Genomic DNA, 14,404 nt, shown 5'->3' with positions numbered 1-14,404 from the left:
ATTTCAGTGCTATATTTTCATGTGATTGAATGGGGCGCAGTCATGGATCATGCCATATTTTTAAACCGCTTAAGCGAGGTTGGGCTTGCTGTGTCAACCGGTACTCTGAGCCCAGCAACAGTCCCTACTCCAACTGGCTTCCCAAACAACATGTCCTTCTAGATTGGCACAAGGACTCGACATTCCATTTTCTTTTAAATAATTCCTTCCAGTTTCAGGCACAAGGACTAGAGCACAATTGGATTTGCCACAGGGTATATGACAGTAAGCTTAGCCCATGAAAGTAGGTTTACTTGTAGATGACAGGTATTGGAAACTTAGTGTGGTGGACGGGACCAATGGAGAATAACTGCAAACCTTACAGGCAAATATAGGCTAGGTCTGAGTGGGATTTTAAAATGCAGCATTCTGCCATGCCAGTCCAGCTATGGTTAGACATTTTTTCGTTTTATAAAGATGCCCCTCCATGCTCTAGGTATCCAGGTTACCAACAGATCCTACCTAGTTCCCAACAGATGCTAATGAGTGGCTTCGATTTGAATTCCACCGTGGATTTTCCAGTTCTCATGGGCTCATTGAAAGTTTGTTGATTTGCAAGGTAACTAAGAATTTAGGATTGGCAGACTCATCAACAGGTTACTAAGGGAGGCAAAAAGGTTGAAGGTGAGGAATGAGGGCAATTTGAAGAGAGTTATAAAGGTGAAAACGATACTGAAGGACTGAAATCAATTGGCTGAAAAGGACTGAAATTCAAAAGGAAAATAAACTTTTGCGTAAAATAGGAAAGGACAGGATGAAAATGTAACTAAGCTAACAACAAAAGTAAAATGAATCCTAACCTACTCAGGAGGTAACCACCATGTGGTGGCTACTAGAAGAATCTCTTAAGATGTTGGCCATTAGCAGGGAGTTTTTCAGTTTCTCCCTGTAAAGTTTTCAATCTGTACATTCCCTAACCAATTTTTTCTTCAACTTGGAACGGGCCCAGCCATAAGTGTTGGAATTCTGTGTGCTTACCCTTTGGCTCACTCAGCTTGTCCCATTTCAAGACTAGCTCTCCTACTTGGTAATCTTTATCTCCTGCCAGATGACGATCAAACCATCACTTTACAATCATTTGGTGATTTCTAAATTTATTTCTAGATTTATCTCTCAATTCCTCCAACCTTACCAGTTGGTTGATCCTTTTTTGAAGTAAGGCTGAAGGGGTACCTCTCGAAGCTTGGGAGAGCTGTAAAGAGGGAAGGGTAACGTTAGGAGGCAAGATGGCTTCCTGTCTGTAGACGAGGAAGTATGGGGAGTTTCCTAATGCTACTTTTGGGGTGACCCTATCGGCCCAGAGGGAGTTTGTTAGAGCATTGTGCCAGTTCCTCTGGTTGTCGGCAATAGATTTACGGATTATGCGGATGAGGTTTTTGTTTGAGGACTCTACAACTCCATTTCCCTGGGGGTAATAGTTTGATGCATACCTTATGCGAATTGATTTATCGATAGCAAATTCAGTCAATTTCAGTGATGAAAAGTAAGAAGCAATGTCAAATATGAGAGTCTCAAGAATGCCAAACCTGTTGATAATAAATTTCTCAATAAACGATATTACCTCGTCTTCATTTACCTTCTAAAGCAGGATGGCTTCAGTCCATCTGGTGAAGTACTCAGTCGCTATGAGTATATACTTATGCTACTGTGAAGAGTTCGGGGTGATATCGCCTATGACATCTAGGCCCCATTGTTGGAATGGGTGATAAATCATAACGGGCCTGAGGGGAATGGCTAGCTTTCTTTCTTGTCCCGCGACAGTTTGACATACCTTGCATTCCTGAGCGTAGGCATGCGAGTCTCTAAACGTTGTGGGCCAATAATATCCAGCTCTTAATATTTTGTGAGCAGTGGTGTCTCCGCCATAGTGACCACCTGCTGGGTCATCGTGCATTTCTTTCAACACATGATCAACATCATCCTTTTCCAAACACCTCAGCCAAATTCCATCACAATTTTTTCTGTATAATGTGTCATTGACCAAGTGATACTGATTAGATTTCAATCTAAGTGCCCCCCTTCGTGATCCATCCATGTGTTCAGGACATGATCCCCCTGTTAGATAAAAGCGTATGTCGTAATACCATGACTCAGGATCCAAAAGGGCTTCCAATGTTTTGCGCTCTCACATCAGTGTATCGTTAATCCATAGGGGCTCCTCCCTGAATTCTACTTGTGCATTTTGCATGCTCTGTGCTTCTGGTTCTTCGAGCGCCCCTTCTTTATCCTCCAAGGCTTCTATCACAATCTCACACAATCCCTGCCCTCGAACTATCTTCGTCAGCTTAATCTCAAGGTCGTATTCTTGAAGGGCGGTTATCCAATTCCCTCTCCGTTCACCCATTTCTTTTTGCATGAATAGGGCTCTTACAGCAGGATGGGGAACGATCACTTTAGCCCTGGCCTTTAATAAATAAGGGCGGAAATGTTTTATGGCTTTAAAAACTGCAAAGCCTTGTTTCTCCACGTCTGGGTAGTTCAGTTCTGCTCCCTGGAGATTAGAGCTCATATAAGAAATAGGGACTTCATTGCCATCATCATTTTTTTGAGTGAGGATTGCAGCATATGAAACATCAGAAGCAAAAGTGTACAAGAAGAATTCCTTGTCGAAATTGGGGCTGACCAATGCAAGAGCTTCTATGATGGCCTCCTTGATTCGCTGAAATGACTTCTTAGCTTCATCTCTCCACTTATACACAGCATCTTTCTTCATCATTAGCTGCATGGGACACACTATTTCTGTGAAACCTGAGACAAATTTCCTAACGAAATTAATCTTCCCGAAGAAAGATTGCACTGCCCTTTTATTTGCAAGGGGTTGTATTCTCATGATGGTCTCTACTCTTTCAAGATCAATAACAATCCCTTCTTTAGAGAGGATATGGCCCAGTAGTTTCCCTTTTGTATCTGCGAAGACGGTCTTCTTGGGATTCAACGATATTCCGTATCTTCGACATCTTTCGAAATCTATTTCAAGTGATAAATATGATCCCTTTTGTGATATGAATACACAATAATGTCATCCATGTATACTACTACTAATCGGTTAATCAATCCTCGGAAAGTTATGTCCATAGCTCTCTGGAATGTGGCACCCACATTAATAAGTCCAAAGGGCATTTTACGATATGCGTAAGTGCCCCATTTAGTGTTGAAGGTTGTCTTAAGTTGATCCCCATTAGACACCAACACTTGATTATATCCTGAAAACTCATCTAATAGGGACAACATTTCAGACCCAGAAACGCACTGAAGAATGTGTTCCATAGAAGGGACAGGATACTTATCTTTCTGCGATGCTTTGTTCAGGTTTCTGAAATCGATACATAGCCTGATGTCTCCATTTTTCTTTCTTACTGGCACAAGATTGGCTACCCAACGAGTGTGTCTAATCGAAAAAATGATTTTAGCATCCAGCATTTTATTCAATTCTTTCTTCACCAATGGTTCTAGGCTTGGATGCATCTTAGCCTCCTTTTCCAAAGGAATTACATGCTACATAATGCTGGTATCAAAGGTTTTTAAGTCGCCATATGTCCATGAAAAGACGTCCTTGTACTCTTTAAACAGCTTAACAAATGTAGCCTTTTCTTAAGGAGAGCACCCCAAGCCCAAATTGACAGTTTTGGGGTCTTCTTTAGTTCCAAGGTTGACCGATTCATACTTCATGGATGAGCTATGTGTTTTGTAGTTAGTCAACTTCTTAAATTTATCATGCAAGTCATACAAATGCTCCATCTTGACAATTGATTTGGGAATTGTATTGGACTGATCTTTTTCCTCATCTCCACTCTCATTCATAAGTCTATCATGCTCTTTTTCATCAATTAGTGCATTTTTGAATGTCTTCTCGCAATGCAGGAACTCAAGGATTTGCTTGTCACCTTTGAATACCTACCAATTTGAGATGTTATCATGTACGAATGGTCTGAAAATTAATTCAACATAATATTTATTCTTGTTTAATCTAAGGTCAGGCAAGAGTTTTGAAGCCATACTAGCCATCAGATTGGCATCTTGGTTTTTCTCTCAATGTATGTATGTGATATTAAAAGAATCAAAACTGTCAATTAAGCTCCATACCTCACGTTGATATCTTACCAGGTGTGGTGAATTGCAGTGTATCCTTTTCCTTACCTGGTCCACAATTATTTGTGAATCACCAAAAACTTTAAGATTTTTTACCTTCGTATCAATGGCTTTCTTCAGGCCCTACAGCAAGCCTTCATATTTTTCCATGTTGTTGGTGCATACGAACTCCAACCGACTGGCCATCAAATGTTGGTTCCCTAGTGGGTCAATGAGAATGCTCCTATCACCTGCACCTTCAAGGCAACTAGAGCCATCAAAATAGAGTGTCCAAAATATAGAATCTAATGTTACATCAATTGAACTACTTTGTACGAAGTTATTCCTATCATCTACTATAATACAGGATAATTCATTAGTTGGATTGCAGGGGAGGGCTTCCAACTGTGTGTTTATTGCAGTTTCTTCAATTGTCTCTGCATGGAATTCTCCAAAATAGGTTTCCATGGCACAAACATCGGAACTATAATTCCCAAGGATAGAGTTGGTAAACATTACAGGTTCATTGGGGTCATTTAGTTCCATCACCACATACTTCATGTATCTTTCTCGATCAACTCTCAACATATCACCTTTTCCCTTTTGAGGCAGCAAGAGATGGGACCAATCAGTTGAGAAATATCCATTCAGTTTTGCTGACCAGTCCCTACTAAGCAGCATTCCATAAGCCTCGAGTATGTCGACTACCACTATGTCAATGACTTGTGTGTACTGTGGTTTGGCAGCCATCCGAATCAGCACGTCTTTCAATTCTCCAATTACTTTCACATTCGTTATGTCCAGTTGCATTATTTGAGTTCCAGTTTTCTCCAGTACTGCATGAAATCTTTTAGCAACAGCGTAAGGCATAACAGTGGACGAGGCACCAGAACATACCAAGCAATTGTATACGTTCATGTTAAAGATTTCAAATGTGATAAGGAAAGGTTGGGTCATGGATTTTGATTTCCTTCCTATCATGGTTGCACTGACATCTTGGGGGGTTCGATTCATTTTTGGCAGAGTGGCTTCCATGGCTGATGGCGTTTGGGTTGTACTAGGGTACTAATAGGTCTGGATTCCGACTTATTGGTTTGGCTACTTGGATTGATGGGAGATTTTCAATTTTGTTCATTCATATCTTTCAAAAGGAGATCTCTTTGATGCGTTAACTTTAACAAATCGAAGTATGTGATATTAGCTCGAGATTTCTTAAGATCATCCACAATGTTGTAATCAATGTTCTAAATAGGGCAGGGTAGAGTAAACATACTGGTTTTTCCGTTCTTAGGTGGGATTTTACCATTTTGAGTCACCTTTGTTGCATTCAGAGATGTATTATCTTTCTGTGGACAGCTCACAACTGGAGTACTCTTGGAATCACCACTAGGTCTACCCTTCTCAGCAGGGACTTTGGGAGCAAATGCCTTCAAAGGGTGAACATCTTTCTTTGCCTAGTCTACAGGCTTCATCACGCCCGCAAGTGGCCCTTTACTTCATGTGTGGATTTCATTAGTGTGGATTTCTGTCGTACTACCTCCCTCGTTGTCATCGTTCTCACTTATATAGAAATCCCACAGTACATTGATTTGGGATTCTTCGTCCAAGGGATCTTGTTAGGCCCCTATACTACTAGTGTAACCCCTTATTGTTATTAGTATAACCCACTTATTATATTGATGTACCCATGTAGTGCCCATATTGTTACTATTGTGCCCCATAGAAGCCCACTATTGTTAATATTCTGCCCTTACATTATTATTGTTATGTCGGCTCTGATTATGTTATGACCCCTTAGACTCCTATATATAGAAAGGAGGTCTTTTCATTTGTATCATCGAATAATTGTTCATTTATGTAATGTAAAGGAGGTTTCCCCCTCGAAGAGGCTGAACTCTAAGGCGTTGATCTATCTTTTCTATCTTTTCTTGAGCTGGTTTCATAACATTTGGTATCAGAGCTTTGGATTCTAGGGTTTTGCTGCTCCAAACAGGTCATCGTGGCATTTTCACTATAACTTTTTTCTATGACGTTTCAGAAGTCACAAAAAAAACCCATTTGAGAAGAAAACGCGCTGAACCTTGGGTTTTAATTTCAGAGCTTTTCGCGTGATATTTGCAGAGATATGATCTGAGGAAGTTGGTCTTTTTGCAGACTCCTAAATTACATTCCAAACAAGTGACCTGGGGAAAATCGTCATAACTTTCTCTCTGGGGATCGGATTGAAATTTCGTAAGAAGTTACAAAAAGAGGACGTACTATAGTTTGTTATATATCTTTTTCGGATCCAAAGGTCGAAACAGTGACACGTGGCACTTCATACAATTTCGCTCTTCTGGAAAGGTCTATAATCAGGTCATCTTGGGAGATTGTGCATAACTCTTTCTTAGAGAATCCAATTTGGATCAGAATGGTGGCATTGGAAAGAGGACACAGAGGGCTACTATAGGTCTCAATTTCAGAACTTAAAGATCTGAAAGTACAGAGTTACAGTCGTTTCAATGTCGAGCTCCTAAAATCAAGAAAAAGCAAGATGAGGAAGTTTGATGGCAAGGATCCGGTAAATTGGATACTTCAGATGGAGCAATATTTTGATCTACATGGTGTACAACTGTTACAAAATGTATGTATTGTATATTCATATTTAGAAGCAGATCAATTTTTATGGTACAAAGGGCTTTTTTCTCGTAAACAACTTGTTACGTGGTCAATTTTCACGGAGGAAATGATAGCACATTATGAGGATACAAAGAGCAACACCTTCTTTAGAGCAACACCACAACAATTGGAAAGAGTAAAAGGGCTTTGTGACATAGTGGAAAGAAAAATTATGGAAACCAGGAAGCGTATCCCTCACAACTATAAATATGGAAGTGTTGTTTCTCCTAGCCTTCCACAACCTACAAGGGTTACACCACAACAATTGGAAGAAAAAAGAGAAAAAAGGCTTTGTTACAATTGTGATAGAAAATGCACTAAAGGTCATAAGTGTGCCGAGAAGAAATAATTTTACATAGAATATGAAGAGGAGGAAGAAAAGGATCAAGAAACATCAAAATAAGAAGATATACGCAAGGACCTCACCCCAGAGAAAGAAGAAATGAATCAGACCATATCTTGTAAAGCATTGGCAAGAATTACCACTCCTCAAACTCTCAAGATAGAAGGACATATCAAGAAGAAAAATGTGCAAGAAGTGAAAGATCACATCGAGAAAGAAGAAATGAATCCAATCATATCTTGTAATTCATTGTTCGAAATTACCACTCCTCAAACTATCAAGATAGAAGGACATATCAAGAAGAAAAATGTTCAAGAAGTGAAAGATCACATCGAGCATCAAGAAATGAATCCGACCATATCTTGTAAAGGATTGGAAGAAATTACCACTCCTCAAACTCTAGAGATAGAAGAACATATCAAGAAGAAAAAGGTTCAAGCAGTGAAATATCACATCGAGCATCAACAACAAGTTCTCCAACTTTTAAAGGATAACGCCACTTCGGTGCAAAATCAAACAAAACAACAGGTAGATGAACATCGTAGTGAAAAATGTTTTGATGTAGGTGATTGGGTATTTTTACTGCTACATCTCAAGCAAGCTATTTATGAGAAGGAAATGTTGGCAATACTACATGCACTTAAAAAATGGCGACCTTACCGAATGGGAAGACTCTTCAAGGATGAGGATGTGGAAGCATTGTTTTGTGTTATTTATATTATCCAACCAGATTGGATAAACAAAGCAAGGGATGAATGGAAGAAGGATGAAGAAGTATGGCCACTTATTCAAAAGTTGCAAAAGGTCCCAATTCAAACAATATTGCCAGAAATTGAAGAGGAAGGAAAAATCATATTGGAACCTAGAGAAGTCACTGAAACAAGAACCCGACAACTACAAAATCGATCAATTTCAGAGTATCTCATCAAGTGGAAGAACTTACCCGCTAAATATTCTACATGGGAGGACAATAATTTTATACAGAAGCATCAAGAACTACTCAAGCGTTGAGGACAACGCTTTTTGAAGGAGAGGGGCATGTTAGGCCCCTATACTACTAGTGTAACCCCTTATTGTTATTAGTATAACCCACTTATTATATTGATGTACCCATGTAGTGCCCATATTGTTACTATTGTGCCCCATAGAAGCCCACTATTGTTATTATTCTACCCTTACATTATTATTGTTATGTCGGCTCTGATTATGTTATGACCCCTTAGACTCCTATATATAGAAAGGAGGTCTTTTCATTTGTATCATCGAATAATTGTTCATTTATGTAATGTAAAGGAGGTTGCCCCCTCGAAGAGGCTGAATTCTAAGGCGTGGATCTATCTTTTCTATCTTTTCTTGAGCTGGTTTCATAACAAATCTTCTACTTGGTATTCTTCCTCATTTTCTTGTTATGGCTCCAGCTCCACTATAGGTTCTTCTTTGTTAATGAGCGATCCAATAAGAGCCAGCTATTCCATATTTAAATTCCCTTCATTGGGTGGAGCAGGCAGCGCAAGTTGACCATGACCACCTTCTGTCTTCTTACGATAGAAAGGTTTGAAGGGTTTTATGTTGTTATAATCTCCTCCATTCCCACTTGTACTATCTCCAGAATTCTTTTTCATATTGATGACTGTGTTCGTCAACTTCTTAATGATCTGATGCAAGCCTTCTACATCTGTGGTGTCTATTTCTTTGACCTCAGACACTTTGTTATCACACCCATTATTCTTCTTGGACAAATGAGAGGCTTTCTTTCCTTCGATCATATGATGACATGCTATGAGATTGATCATTTCATTCTCGACTTTTATTGCTTCATTGATAGCACCTTGTAAGGTTTGTGCCTTACTTCTCTTGACCCACATCGCAATAGGGACAGGGAGAGCAGTGATGTAGAATTCCATGAGCACCTCATCAGTAGGTCTAACATTAGTCGGGATTCTATTGAACAAAGTGTTGAACCGGATGTTAAAATCCTTAACCTTTTCTTTGGCTTCCATTTTTAAATGGGATAGTTCTAAAACTAAGGACGCAGGTGTTTTGTCATCGCCAAACTTGTCTAAGAAGGCCTGCTGAAAGGTACCCCATGAGGTGATCGATCCTATTCTCAATCTAAAGTACCATGTGGAGGCCGCACCAATCATAGTAAAAGGGAATAAGCAACATACTACATCCTCATCGGCTACCCCCAATATGCGCACGGCTAGGAAGAAAGAGTGAATATGGTTATCAGTAGTGTCTCTCCGCTCAGGGTCGAATTTAGGCAATACTCTTTCTGCGTTCTTGGGTAAGGCATGTTACTGCCCAGGTACTGCTACGGCATCCTTTTTAACCCAGGGAGGGAGTGCTCCCGGAGGAGGTGGGGGTTGATTCCCACTTGGAGGAGGCGGTGGATGTTGATTCCCACCTGGAGGGGGAACGTTAGCCATATTATGGATAAGGAGGTTCTGGTTGAAGGTTTCTTCGAGGCGTTCTTTGTTAGGATTTCCAAAATCAAACCAGGGATTACCTTTAGAGGGGGAATCCTCAAGAATTTCTTCCCAAGGAGTGTCAATACTTTGCAAAGAGTCTAGCACAATATCTTCAAGAGAATGGGTTGCGGATGTCTCTTTGCTTATGGGAAGGATCCTTGGCCTTCTTTTAGCTGTCAGAGGTAAAGAATGAAAGATGGGATGCTGAGATAGGGAGCGAGTGTAAGCACAAGTAAGCACTCTGACTGGTTGTTCCTGAGTGACAGGATACTCCCATAGTCTCTCTTCTTTGGGTGACCCAGACACGGGACTGAGAGGGATCTCTATTTCTTCGAAATGAGGCTCTTCCAAATGGGCAGAGTGATATTTTCGATCTTTATGATCCATACATTAATCTTTTTGAATCCATGTGCGGCATTTATAGATGAAATCCTGAAAAGCTGTGGACGACAGTTCAGGCCCTCCTTCTAGCTCCAATTATGTTGACAGGGCAAATTTTCGCTCTACCAACAAGGGGAACTAACCCGATTGCAGACCCCAATTAGATCTACTTTTGTTTGGAATGGCTAGTTTCGACGGGTTTTAAAGGATCCCGTAAACTGTTATATGTGTTGAAAGATTTCTTCTTGGAGGAAGACTTCAATTAAATCAACAAAAGAAACAGCTAACCTATATGTATCAAATCCTATCTACACTAATTCTAACTACTTATGCTAGTCCTAACTATTCTAATCTATCCTACAGGAGCATAAAAAAGGAGGTTAAACATCATATATAGATTCCAAGTCCTAATGAATCAATTACTAGTTCACATATGAACAAGGTTGTATTAAATCTTAATTGCAATCTAATTACTTATACAGGAATACACATTCCTTTCCATACAAATAAAACTTGCAACTGATGTTTAACAAGGTCTCAAATTAGCAATCTCTCATGAATTAATCATGGTAACAAATCATATTTAAATAACCAAGACTAGTCACGAACTGTCTGTTATCAATATGCACAAAACGAATCACATTTATTTTATGCCAGCAATAACATCCTGATTCTAAACACATGAAAGAAGAGGCAAATGAATCTGAAAAAGGCTCCTTCTCGATCAAACAGTTTTCTTTATTAATACAATAAAACAAAAGTTGTTCTACCCAAAAAAAAGTCCTCCCCTCATCTTTGGAGGTAATACTTATGCAGAAGGAACTGACCCTCGGTCTTCCCCTAACTTTTCACCTCCCTCATCTTTTCAATATACAAATTAAAATATATAGGTGTAGAATCGATCGGTGAAATGCCTGACACATAAAGACCATATCTACTGGAGAGTTTCATTACCTAGGGAAATGAATAGATGTTGATTGAAAGGAGGAGGTATGCGTGTCATTTCTTCATGATAAGGCCTGACACCGCATAACCTTCGGAACACATAGGTAACACATCGAAACATGACCACCAACGCCTAAATCCAGATCTTTAAATAGAACACACCCGCATATATAAACTCTTTGGATCTGCTCATGCATCTTTTACTCGAAGCCATACATGATGCTTATGCATTCGTTCTTCGACCTCGCTTGCCTTCTCTTGGTCCTCGCCTGCAGAGATAACCGACATCAGCTATGCTTATGAAAATATGATAGAAATGCTTAAAAACACAAATCTTGACTTCATTAAAACGTTTATAACATCAAAAGGAACAAGTGTGAAAGAATCAGCCCCTGGTTTTTAATTCATGCATTTATTAAGTCCCACAAGCGTAAATCCGATTTACATTGAAAATTGTCGCGTAACATAGAACCAGATCCGAAATCCGGACTTGAAATATTATAGACGGGAACCCATACCCTATCAGGTCTGCAAAACACTATCACGTCGCATTGTTTCAGTGGAGAGGAACCGGCCTTATTGAACTGCTGAACTCCGATATTGCGATGGCAAAACCAGACCCGAAATCATATTATGTTGCGCTTAATAATCTCGGCGGGTTTGTCAGATTACGGAGCGCCTTATGTATGGGCCTTGGGTTCTGCCGATTGTGATATGCGATAGGCTGGACCCAACAATATATATGTTGTGCTTAATAGTCCTGACGAGTCTGCCACATCGCATATCGCCTTATGTATAAGCCCTGTTGATTGTGATTTGTGATTGGGGAAGCGGACCCGATAAATGTATGTGTTATGTTTAATAATCGCAGCGGGTCCACCATATCGCAGAACACCTTATGTATGGGCCTTGGGTTCCACTAATTGCGATTTGCGATTAGGGAATGGACCCGACATCATATGTGTGGTTGTTAATTGCATTTGAAGTCTGGAAGGTCCTCGCTTAGCAGATGCAAAAGAGGAAGGCGCAGTATAACTGCGGAAATGGAGAGATTGCGATAGCGATAGAGGCAGGCATTGAGAAATGTATAAAGACCAAAAGAGCGCCGAAAAGGTAAGTTACAAATGTTTGAAAAGTATTTTTGTTCCAAAAGTATTGTAATAGAAATAGAGGCACGATAGAAGGTTTTGTGGGTTGAGTCCACATATGACCATGGTAAAAAGTGGGGGTTGGTTATATGTGTGGGCATAGAGTACCATGAATGTTTATGAGGATTGAGAAAAGTCCTGATGACAGAACATGAATGGAGGGCTGGACTGGGTTATAAATGAATCATGTTGTAGAGATTTATTCAGGGGGTCTTACCATTAAGAATTGAAGATTTGACTCAGCACAGAGTTGAAATCCCTAGGATAAAAACAGATCACTCGGAGAGTTATCATCGGAGAAATGAAAGATAAAACTTCTAGGGGACCCATTCAAATTCGTTGCCAGAGCGTGTTTTAATAGGGTGGTGGTTGTGGCCACAACAGGCTCCTATCCCAAATAGTGTGAGGTCTAATTAGGACCGCATATTAGGGAGACCCCCTTGAACATTGGCAAGTCTAGCACTGTCAACATTTCTAGCACTAGAAGGAGGGTAACCATATTTTTATGGTTGATAACGCCACCCACCCACATCATACTTCCTCTAGACAAGAAAGTAACACTCCAAACACATCTCTGACTCATATTACTGAGGTAGGCATATCTTCCTCAGCCCATCCCGGAACAAACTTATGAAGTTTCCTATGAGCACATTCAGGAAATTTGGCCTATAACCTATCACTTTATAAAGGCTATTGGATTAATTCTTGTAGCGCATAATCTTCCTTATTTCCTGAAAAGAAAGAAACAGATCCTACTCGGATATTGGTTTCTATAATTGAAGATTTGGTTTTCGCTACCCTTGAAGAGTTAGCAGAGTCTAAAGCTAACACAGAGAGACCATAGTAGCCTCCATCTTACAACGAAAGGGACGAGGACAACGGTGTGCTCTGAGATGACACTTTCCATGGGTTTGGTGGTCATAGAGAAGATTCCTTGGATTTTAAAGAGCAGGAGGATCACAGATACAAGAACATGGTAGGCCAAGATTTAGATTGGATGAGTCAAGTCCCACTTGCCCTTTCGGGTATTTTACATAAGATGCCAAGACACCCAGAAAATTTGTTAAATATGACCCTAAAAAGGTGATCAAAGCGAAAGACCATTTGGATAACTTTTATCTACACCTGTAGATGCTCAAGGTATGCTATGGCGACGTTGCATGTAGACTCTTTACTTGTAACTTAGATGGTGGAGTAGCTACTTGGTATCATAGTCTTCCTGCAAATTCAATTCAGAATTGGAGGGGGTTTAAAAAGTTGTTCCTTGAAAAGTTCGTTGATGACAAAACCCCAGCTATGTTATTAAAGGAGGTAGGGAATTTGAAGATGGGGGAAAAATAAAAGGTCAAGGATTGTAATCTTAGGTTCAATCGAGTATTGAACCAATTTCTTCCATATACAACACCTCATGCCTCCATCATGAAAGATAACTACACTTCTACCTTACCAACAAGCATTGCACAATTCGTGAAGAGAACTGCGAAAGAAACTTTGACACAAAAGTTCGAAGAAGCTATTGCAATTGAGATGGACTTGTGCGCAATCAGATTCATTGTCAACCATGAATCATCAAAAGAATCTAAGGATACATGGAAAACTCAAGCCTCTTCAAGCAAGGCCAAGGATAAAGAAGCTACTCATCTGGAAAGCTTGACCCGGACTATCAAGACTGTGTCCAATGAGTTGGCATAATTAACATAAAGGACAAGTGAGACTACTATCAGCAACAAGCCCTAAAAAATTAACTTCGTGAGAAGGACTAAAAACAAAAATAACAATAGTAATCAACCGATGAAGTCTGGACAAAGCTCAAATGTTGAGCTGAATGTCGAAATCATGGGCATGGACCAATAATGTTCTTTTCATCAAGAATATCATTTAGAAAATACATTCCCACAGTGGAATCATAGCATGAACACTTTGGCTGTGTATATTATTGAATCAGTACTTTCAGATGACCATACTAAGCAAACAAAAGAAAAAGAAGAACCCGTTGCGGGTTAAGAAACTGTGGGTGTCAGACACACAGTAAATAATTTATGTTTTGTGTTCACTGCTAAGAAGAAAAACACTGAGGAACCACCACTGGATGAGGCGCCATCTCAAAAGAAAAAAAACCGATATAAGTTGAGAAGTCAAGGGCCTATTCCTAAATAAGAGTTGACAAAGCAAAAATTGAAGGAACATATGTTAAGGAAAATCACACCACCCATCACCCAAGCTCAGAACAAGTTTGGATATGCTGCCACAGAAAAGAATGCTTCCGCCAGTAGTAAAACGAAGTATTCCATTCCAGAAGTGGAAAACAAGGTTACCCCCCCTAGACACTACATTGATGCTTGTTGCGCTAG

This window comes from Pinus tabuliformis, chromosome 3_2, assembly GCF_031772625.1.
Source record: "Pinus tabuliformis cultivar Carrire ecotype Pingquan chromosome 3_2, CPIR1, whole genome shotgun sequence".
NCBI classification, from domain to species: domain Eukaryota; kingdom Viridiplantae; phylum Streptophyta; class Pinopsida; order Pinales; family Pinaceae; genus Pinus; species Pinus tabuliformis.
Note: the sequence above shows the minus strand (reverse complement) of the source record.